Raw genomic sequence first — 11,469 nt, forward strand, 5'->3', positions numbered from 1 at the left:
AATAAGGCTATGAGTAGCCTGAAAAAAAAGAAAAGAAAAAAGATTTTTCTCTTTAGTAGTTGTAGAACTTACTGTTTTTTAATTAAATCATTAAAAAACTACTACGTTTATTGAAGAGTGCAAACTTGGATCTTTTCTGGGTGTGATCTGTGAATTATTTTAAATGATATTTCATTTTCTATGTTCAGGTAATTATTTTTATTATTTCACTTCATTATGATGTAAAGTTTTTTTGTCCTATCATATTCTTCCAGGTTGACTTATGACCCTTATCTCGTCTGTATACATCTTGTTTTTAAGATCATTATGTTTTACATACATAGAGTGTACATTGGCTATTGTTTTTTGCTTTTCTTCTGAAGTCATCTTGATTTTTATATATCTGCATTCCCACACTTCTCAATGAGCCTTAGTTTCACAGATTCTAGCTATTCTACCCATTATTTTTGCAGTGGAGACCATAAATTCTATTGCCATCATTCTCATTTCTCTTTTGAATCTTTTAGGAAGTATCTTATAATTCATGCTGTTTTTGCATCTCATAGGGTTCTCTGTGTCATCAAGTGTTGAATCATTTGCCTTTTTCATGCAACATTTATTCTTTATTCAGGTTTAAAACTGGGGGGCAGCTAGGTGGCACAGTGGATAGAGGAGCAGCCCCAGTTAGGAGGATCTGAGTTCAAATAGAAACTTGATAATTACCTAGCTGTGTGACCTTGGACAAGTCATTTAATTCCATTGCCTTTCAAAAAAACAAAAGCTAAAACTTGCTTATTAGAATGTGTCTAGGACCTAATTTTGTATCCTCAGTGCTTAGCAATGCGCGTGACATATAGTAGGGGCATAATTAATATTGATTGATTATTAGGAGTGTTTATAAACTCAGCTATGTATCAAGCACTGTGCTAGATACAAAAATGAACCTGAAGCACGTCATATTTTATTGGAGAGGACAATATGTGGGGTATATACTGTATGGAAATGGTATCTACCCACTATCCCACTTTTCTAAGTGTCAGCTTTATGGTTCAATGTATGGGATAGCATACTATTGTAGTGGAGTAACTAAGTATCCACTTTTCTTCTATATCCATTAGATGGAGGTACTGAGGGTGAAATAAGACCAAAGGGTCAATTTACCTGTTGTTGGACCTCCTTCCTCATTTTACTTGGCTAGAGACAACAGTTTCTGAGATCTGGTAGCTGCTTTTTTGGCACCTTTTGTTGACTAAAATACCTTCCAGCATGCTGAGTGAATCCTAAGTGCATTTCCCTCCAATATCTCTTAGTCCATTATCTCTTCAATATCATCTAACTAGTGATTAGTACCTCCAAAACTATTCTGACTATGTAATTTCCTTTACAATATCAATTAGGTTTAACAAGGAAAAATTTACTGAGAAAAATATGGGGAAAAAATACAAAACTCTCCCAAACTAGGGCATACACTTTCTTCTATGCCTCAATCCCTAGAGAGAAAATGGCTCAAATTTAGGGGAGTACCTAATAATAAAGCTTCTCCCATCAAGTTCTTGGTGCAACATTGCCAAGGCAGAAGTTTTTCCTTGCTTGCAAAATAGGATATCTGTTATCTAGTTAATTCATTGTTGGGATAAGTAAGGGTCTCTCCTCCAGGGTGTCCTGAATCATTAAGCTTAGTTGATAGTTGATTCAGCTACAAAAGAATCTGCTCATAATTCTCATTGCTGTGCCTCTGGTGGCTTTTCTGATGTATTGAAGTCCACAAATTTAGTCCATATGAAGTACTCATATACTGATGTAGGGTCTGGAAAGAATAAACGTAATAGGGACAAAAGAAACGAGATGTCGAGTTTTGGTGCCACATGGTAAGTGGTTGAGAAAGTAGTATATCTCCTTATTCAGAGATTTATGGAATGTTTCTTAATTGATCTGCTGGTAATTCTGGGTCATTTGATAAGGATGAAGGATTGTAGAAGCCTAAGAGGCTTCTAAGGAGGCAAAATTTTGTATCATTCTTTTTTTTTTTTTTTTTAGGTTTTTGCAAGGCAATGGGGTTAAGTGGCTTGCCCAAGGCCACACAGCTAGGTAATTATTAAGTGTCTGAGGATGGATTTGAACCCAGGTACTCCTGACTCCAGGGCCATTGCTTTATCCACTACGCCACCTAGCCACCCCTTGTATCATTCTTCTAAAGTGGCTCTCAGAGTTTTTTAATTTGGGCCAAGGGAATACTGTATCATATACTTCCATATCATATAGGAACATAAAAGTTCCAGCCACATAAAATCAGGGGTTCTTTGACTTAATGTGTGCCTAAGACCGTATAAATAGGTAACCCTGCTGACAAACTGGGCATATGAGTTTCCAGATGAAAAAGAGTGGGACTACATTCAAAGACGCTAAGTGACACTTTAATGTCTACTTCTCATATAGTCTTTTTTGTTTGTTTGTTTGTTTTTAGATTTTTGCAAGGCTGAGGTTAAGTGGCTTGCCCAAGGCCACACAGCTAGGTAATTATTAAGTGTCTGAGGCCAGATTTGAACTCAGGTATTCCTGACTTCAGGACTGGTGCTCTACCACTGCGCCACCTAACCACCCCTCATATAGTCTTTTTTAAATTAATTAATTAATTTTCCCAATTATATTCATTTTTCTGTAAGGTTTTGAGTTTCACATCTTGTTCTACCTCTCTTCCCTCCCCCTTTCCTCTGATGGTGAGTAATCTAATATAGGTTATCCATGTACAACTATGTTGAATGTATTTTCATATTAGTTATGTTGTGAAAGAAGAATCAGAACAAAAGCAGAAAAAAAGCATGAGAGGGGAAAACAGCATAAAATAAATTTTAAAAATTGAAAATAGTATGTATTTTGGTCCTCCTTCATGCTCCATTGGTTCCCTCTCTCAATTTGAATGACATTCCCCATCACAAGTCATTCAGAATTGTCTTTGATCATTGTATTACTAGGAAGAACATAATGTTACTGTTAATGTGTACAGTGTTCTTTTGGTTCTGCTCACCTCACTCAGCATCAGTTTATGGAAGTCTTTCTAGGCTTTTCTGAAGTCCACCCATTCATGATTTCTTTTTCAAGGCAATGGGGTTAAAGTGGCTTGCCCAAGGCCAAATGGCTAGGTAATTATTAAGTGTCTGAGGCTGGATTTGAACTCAGGTACTCCTGACTCCAAGGCCAGTGCTTTATCTACTATGCCACCTAGCTGCCCCGCCCCTGTGATTTCTTACAGAAAAATAGTATTCTATCACATTCATGTAACAATTTGTTCAGTCATTCCATAGTTGACAGGCATACCCTCAATTTCCAATTCTTTGCCACTTTGAAAAGAGATGCTATAAATATTTTTGTACATTTGAGTTTTTCCTTTGGGAAGAGGAAAAGGAAAAGGATCTCTTTGGAATACAGACCTAGTAGTATTATTCTTGGATCAAACGATATATACAGTTGTACTGCCCTTGTGCATGGTTCCGAATTGTTCTCCAGAATGGATGGATCAGTTCAGAACCCCCCAACAGTGGATTAGTGTCCCAGTTTTCCCACATCCTCTCTTACATTGATCATTTTCCTTTTTTTCTTGTATTGGCCAATCTGATAAGTGTGAGGTAGCATTTCAGAGTTGTTTAATTTACATTTCTCTAATCAATAATGATTTAGAGTATTTTTTCATTATGCCTTTAGATAGTTTTAATTTCTTCATCTGAAAACTGATGTTCATATCCTTTAACCATTTATCATTTGGGGAATGATTTATATTCTTATAAATTTGACTCAATTCTCTAAATATGATAGAAATTAGTCCTTTATTGGAAACATTAACTATAAAAATTTCCCTACATATTGCATTTCTTTTAATCTTTAGTTGTGATGATTTTATTTGTGCAAAAAACTTTTAAATTTAATGGAATCAAAATTATCCATTTTGCATTTTATAATGTTCTCTATCTCTTCTTTGATTATAAATTCCTCCCCTTTCCATAGATCTGACATAAAAATTATTCCTTGTTCACCCTTTATGTTCACCCATTTAGACCTTATCTTGGTATAGGGTGTGTGATGTTGGTCTGTGCCTAGTTTCTGCCACACTTTTTTCCAGTTTTCACTACAGTTTTTGTCACATAATAAGTTCTTAGCTTAAAGGTTGGAATTTTGGGGTTTATCAAATAGTAGATTACCTTTTAGTCATTTACTATGTTTCTTTGTTCCCAATCAATTCAACTGATCATTTTTTCACATCTTCTTGATACTTTAGGGCAAAATGAATTTCCTTTGTTAAATGTTCATACCAACATTGAATCTGAGCTAAGAAGATGCTGGTGTTAGAGTCATATTTACAATATGAGTGCAGGGGAGGATGGCAAAAACTATGATTTGACATTAAGAAATTCTAGAAGCTCAAAGCTAATAAACTACTTACGAATAACATGTTTATATATAATAACTACTTCCTTCAAAAAAGATTTTTTACAAAAATATATTCAGCATTGAGTAACTTCATAAAAGTAGAATTTGCTTATCTTAATAGATGAGACATAACTAATTATTAATGACTGAGTAATTTATGAATCATTTATGTTCACTTAAGTAAATATCAAAATCAATACCAATTTCACAGAAAGGATAAAAATGAAAAGATACTACATGGATTTACAATAGCTCCAAATGACATTAAAACTAATTGGATAGAAAGAGAAGCATATATTTAACATTTACATTCCATTAGTAGGCATAGAAGTTGTATTTGTATTAAAATATTCATAACAAGTTAAGTGGTAACTGATTAATTGGACAAGAGCTCAATAGATTGTTTTTAAAAATATAAATTATTGTGTCATAAGAAAAAATTTTATGGAATTTAGAGAAATTTATCAGAATTTAAATAATATACATGCTGACTATAATAAAGAATGTGAAAACTATACCAAAACTAATCCACATGCAGATTGATTGAAATGGCCTATTTTACTCTGAAGAAGACATGATAAAACATACTTCCCTTCTTAGAGAGATGAGGTTTTGCTTGGCTGTTTTATTTTATTGTAAAAGATATTTTAGTGTTGGAGTACGGAGGTTAAGGTTGGAAATGATGTTTGGGTTAAAAAAAAGAAGCCAAAAGCTTTCAATAGTGGGTAGAGTGGTTGGTCATGGAGTCAAGATGATTTCCTGGATTCAGTTTCAGAGACTAGTATTTACCAATTGTGTAACTAGAGCAAATCATTTCATTCCTCTGAGCCTCAGTATCTTTTCTATAAAATGTAGTTGATAATACTGTATCTGTGGCACTTACCTAACAGGATTATTGTGAGACTCAAATGAGATGGTACAAACCCTAAAGAGCTATATAAATGTGAGTTATTATTATCATGAAACCAAAATCATGCTTGAATGATATGTATGTGTGTGTGCACGTGTTTCTTGAGAGATGATGGAAGAATGTTATCAGAGAAGGATAAACTACAGTCCCCTGTCCTGAACAGGGGTAAGGAGATAAAAATTGCCATCAATAAAATAATTTATATTACATATAATTGAAATGAAATGGTGCACCAACCTTGAGTTCTTTGACCAGCAAAGAACTTGTTCTCAGCTACAGTGAAAGGACAAAAGACAGGAGCCCCTTTTCCTAGGAACAAAAGACCAAAAGACCATTTTATTGAGTATCCTTAACCTCTATATATCTTATCAATGCCTGTGGACAGCACAAACATATCTCATGAAATAATCAATGGGAGTAAACCATACGAAAAGATCATAAAGTTGTTTGCCCAAATTCTTGTCATACTTCCTTATCTATACAGTTTTGGTATAATCCTGTTACCTCAGGATGAGCCTCTTCCTGGGCAAACACAAAAGTAGGAGAATGAAGATGTCCTGAGATACCAAGCCAGCAGTATTGCAAAACAACAGAGGGGCAAGAGGGTCTTGGAGACCTTTGTCCTTGTTATCTCACAGCTGTGGTACTCAAGGATCATTAACATTTTCCCTTCTTTTGCTTTGCCAAATACATGACTTCATATGATCAAATGTTGGAATGTATAACAGAAATGGCAAATTTAGCAAGAAATGACAAGATAATTAAAACCATAATAGTGGCTCCGATAGTTGCTCTGATTGTGTACAGAGCATGCTGTCCCCAAGAAGGAAAGGATAAATGACTAATTTTTTGAGCAGTCTTATCAGGCAAAAGATCATTTTTAGAAGCATCATTAATTTGTTGAGCTAAGTCATATAAATATATTACCATTATCTATAACCCCATTGAGGTGATTCTTAATCCTGTCCCATGAATGATGTGACTCATTATATTGTAATTTCATCAAACAAAAAGAATAACGATAATCACATGCTAAACTAGCCTTATATTATCATGTCTACTTTATCCCCAACATTTTCAACAGTATCCCTTAGTGCTTTGATAGCCTTATAAAATTCTTCATCTATAATTCGCTGTTCTTTAAACCCCAAAGAGATGTTCTTAGCTAATTCTTCCAAAAATTGAGCCTGCACTATTTCGTTTCTTACAGTACTTACAGACATTGCTAAGGAAATTGATGAAGCAATAAGAGATATTAATACAGATATTCCCAAGATAACACATTAAATACACCTTTTCTCCCTGATGGCTATAGGAGAGTGAGATATTCTTTCTTCTATTTCTGAAAATACTTGATCAGCCCTACTTTGATACCAACCCTGGGCTTTTACAGGTATCATATGTTGGTCTAGGAAAGTATTGTTTCTTTGACTTTTCTACCTATACATTCTGATACAGTACAATTCATGCATGATCCATTATAATAATTGTCAATCATAGTTATGTTTACTTGAGATCCAGACGTAAATGCATAGTTATCCCCCCAAAAGCCCTTCCCATCAGTACATCTGTTGAGGTAGTCCTGTTGGATGTATACCTCTGTGTGATCTTATCCCATCCCATAACCAGAGCTATTTTCCATCCTTTCCCCAAAGTCTTTCCCACCTTATTTAGGCATAATGGAGCAGGGAATCCATGATAAAGTGTTCCATTAGGAAGTGAGTCATTGTGCCATGACACATAGTCCTTGAAGCAAGTAGCTTGCTGTATACTACATTTAATCATGTGTGGATATAACTCCAGATGAAAGTATCTAGATCCCACAGTACAAGGAAAATAGAATCTTTGTCCAGTGACATTACAAAATGTCCCATTGATCCCCAAAAGCATCAAATTGTATCCTATAATTCATAAGGTTTGGTATTATCTGTGGAAATGGGATGGTGTCTTTGGAAATTTCCATTAAGTGATAAGTCAGTGGAACTACTGGAACACCTATCATTATTCTTGGAAAAGCAAAGAGGGGATTTCACTGAAAGTCTTGTAAAATTGAATTTAACAGGGTGGTCGATATAATTGCCAGAAGTGTTCTGTTCAAATTGTGGCTGAATTATTTGAGCCAAGTTACCAAATATGATAATTGGAGGAGTTTTTTCTCCTTCCTCTATAATCTGGACCCATGGTGGTTGTAGATAAAAGGCCCATCTTTTTGCTTCTTCCTGTTGGGCCTCTGCACCAATATTTAATTGATATAACAGCATCATGATCTTTAATATTTTTTGTATAGTGGGTTTGTATTTTCCTTTTCCCCTTCTATGTGATCGTCTCCTCCATGTTTTGCATCTTTGTCCCTTCAAAGACAGTCCGTGCATTCCTTTGAGGAATCCAGCATTCAGTTCCTTCATCTGTAGAAACACAAAGAAACCGACCCCTTTTGTTAGTACCTTAAGCCCTTTCCAAATTCCATCGTGATTTTTCCACATAATCTGTTCATTGTGCTTCGGTTGTGCAGTTTGTTTATGTCCCTTGGCACGATTCTTTGTTAAGGGAGAACAATGATATTTCATGGCTGGGGTAATATAGTCTTCATTAAAGGTTAGGTAATCGTATGTTTAACATGCCATGTCTATTCTTATCTTAGGTTTACTCCCAAACTCCCCTTTCTTTTGTTTTTGAAGAAAGGTCTTTAGGGTCCTATTGGCACATTCCACTATAGCCTGACCACTGGGATTATAAGGAATTCCTGTTATGTGCATCACATGAAATTCCTCACAAAAGGACTTGAAAGACCAAGAAACATAGGCTGGACCATTATCAGTCTTAATAGAAGCAGGGACACCATGAATGGAAAAACAGGATATTAAGTGACAAATGACACCCTTAACTGATTCCCTGGACAGTTGTATGGCCATAATAAATGAAGAAAAGGTGTCCACCATTACATGAACATACTTCTGTCTGCCAAAAGAGGGTTCATAAGCAACATCCATTTGCCATAATTCATTAGGGAAGGTACCCCTAGGGTTCCTAGGGATCAGGGACCGATCAGGAGGTTGAAAAGGGACACACTGAACATACCGTTTTACAATCTGTCTGGCTTCTTTGGAAATATGATATAAAAGTCTAAGGGACTGTGCAGAGAGGTGAAACCTTTCATGAGCTCCACAGGCCTCTCCCACTGCACCTACTAACAGTTTATCAGCCATATCATTGCCTTCAACAAGATGACCAGGCAACCCTGAGTGTGAATGAATATGCATGCAGAACATAGGATAAGATTGTGCCCTAATTGAAGACTGTAGATTGTGAAACAGTTGTAACATTACAGTATCACTTTGTTTAATAAATGCAGTTTCTGTTTGGGCTATGATACCTGCCACACATTGACTGTCTACAATCAAATTGATGGGGATGGGGGATGGAAGTAGCAAAAATAGTAGCATAGAGTTCATTCTTTTGGGTAGAATCAAAAGGAGTTTCTATGTTTTTTTTTTAACAATTTCAATGTGGGCAATAAATAGAGGCCCTATGTTTCTTTGTGGCATCAGTATAAACATTATAACCTTGCACAGGTTCCATTTTTACTATCTTTAATTCATCCCAAGACCACATCTGAAATAATGACTTTATTAACAATGGGGTCCTAGTACAAAATTTATAACTGACAACTATTGCCAAAAAGGATCTTCCATAATAAATCCTTTTATAATATCTAATGAATATGGTGTGTAGGTGTTATTAGGTGTTTTTCCACTAATTTGTAATACTCGGGAATTATACTTATGTATGAGCTGAGCTACCATAGTGGCATATATGTTTTTCCTTGGTTTAAACCCTTATATATGCATTCAAAAATTCCTGTCTCTTGATGAATGACACCGCTAGGCATATAAGGACTATTAAGTATAGTAATATCAAGTGGAATACTATGGTCAATCCTTATGGTATAAGTGTTTTTCAGGGTTTCAGTGAACTGAGAAATGGCTTGAACAGCCTCAGGAGTCCATTCTCTTGATGAATTTAAAGCTGGTAAAGCTTGATGAATTTAAACCCTTTAACATTTCATATAAGGGTTTCAAGGTATCATAAGGCAAATAGATTTTTGGTCTTATCCATTGTATTTCTCCTAGTAGTTTTTGTAATGTATGTAATGTATTTATCTTACTTATATCTAAACGTGGGAGTGTAATATTTATTTGTGTAGGATTGGTCAATTGTCTCAGATAATTAATGTATAGATGTCTCTGGATTTTTTTTCAGGAGCTACTTTGAGACCTTGACATGCTAAAGCCTTTTCCAACTTTCATAAAGCCATCTCTAAAAGATTAACATTATGATGAGATGCTAGTATATCATCCATATAATGGAGAATAATAATATCCTTAAAAGTATTTCGAATAAGCTGTGATATCTTGTCCACAAAATATTGACACATTGTAGAGCTGTTCTTCATCCCTTGTGGCAATACCTGCCACTGAAACTGTTTCATGGGTGAATTTAAATTAACAGAGGGTATAGAGAAGGCAAATCTAATAGCATCCTTTGCATGTGTATGGGTATAGAGTAAAAACAATCTTAAATATCAATTACCCATAAAGGCCAGTTTTCTGGAATCATGTTGGCACAGGGGAGTCCAGGTTATAAAGCTCTCATTGATTCCATAGAATTGTTTACAGCCCTGAGATCAGTAAGCATCCTCCATTTTCCTGATTTCTTTTTAATAGCAAAGACTGGAGAATTCCATGGGCTGGTACTTTCCTCAATGTGCCTATTCTCAAGCTGTTCTTTAATAATTTGTTCTAGAGCCTGGACTTTTTCTGAACTAAGGGGCCACTGATCTATCCAAATAGGTTCATCTGACTTCCATTTTATCTTAGGGGTCATCAATTGTTCTTTTTGTTCCTTTTCTACAGTGGCCCCTATGAAAAATCTATGGAGACTGTGAGTCCTGCTTGTGTGAGCAAGTCCCTTCCCCATAAAATCATAGGAAGTCTTTGTATCACATAAGGTCTAATTTTACCTTGTTTATCTTCAAGTTCCCAATCTAAATAATATTTTGATATCTGAGTGTCCTGTAATCCACCTACACCCAAAAGCTGATCATCTGTAGCCTCCAGAGGCCAGTTATGAGGCCAAATGCTAATAAGAAAAATAGTTTTATCAGCGCCAGTGTCTAGCATCCCTTTAAAGTTTCTTTTCCCTACTTTTATGGTAATCATTGGTCTTGAGGCTTATATCCTTTCAGTAAACATTCCTAAGGTGTGTGACTTACTGATCTTAGCAAGTAATACTCCTTGGGTCACTACCTGATTATTATCAATTTCTATATGATTTTGTAAAGGATTAAAAACTGAAATCTCGTTTCCTTTTAATATAGCTACTTGAACATGTAAGCCAGTATAGTCTGTACTTGGAGCATTTATTATTAATATTCATTATCTGTTCGAATTTCTTGTTTGGGTGAAAGAACTGTAGTATTGGCCCTGATTAAATAATTCCTTCGGGAACGGAGATCAATTAAAATTGTTTCCTGTGAGAGGTTACCTCCTGATATTTGTGTCTTAATTCCTTTGTCCCTTGATTCACTTCCGTTTCTACACCCACCATTCCCCATTTATTTCCTTGGGCCAATGGGATGGGGCCCGATATTGAGTTTAAATGGCATTCACTAGCCCAATGTCCTGGCTTTTTACATTTAGGACAGGGTGTGGTCAGTCTATTCCCCCCCTCCTTTATAGCGGCAGTCTTTCTTCACATGTACAATCCTGCCACACTTGAAACATTTTATGCTACTTTTATTAAAGCCCCTAGGCTTAGCTTGAGCCATGATTTAGGCTGCATATTCTGCAGAACCTATGCTAGAACATCTTTGAATCATCTCTTCCAATGAGGCATCCTGTCTGCTCCCTATTAAGGCTTTTTTACAATATGTATTACAATTATTTCTTATCAATTGTTTCAATAGAGTGTCTATACCTGGGGTGTCCCCCATACTCTTAGCTACAGCATCCTGCATTCTGGCCACAAAGTCAACAAAAAGTTCATCAGGTTTTTGTATGATAGTGGCAAAGGGTTTTTTACTTTCTCCAGACACAGGGACTCTACCCCAAGCCTCTATTGCACATTTTGCAAGTCTTTCATAAGTTTCCAAAGTATAG

Source organism: Macrotis lagotis, chromosome 1 (genome assembly GCF_037893015.1).
Source record: "Macrotis lagotis isolate mMagLag1 chromosome 1, bilby.v1.9.chrom.fasta, whole genome shotgun sequence".
NCBI lineage: Eukaryota > Metazoa > Chordata > Mammalia > Peramelemorphia > Peramelidae > Macrotis > Macrotis lagotis.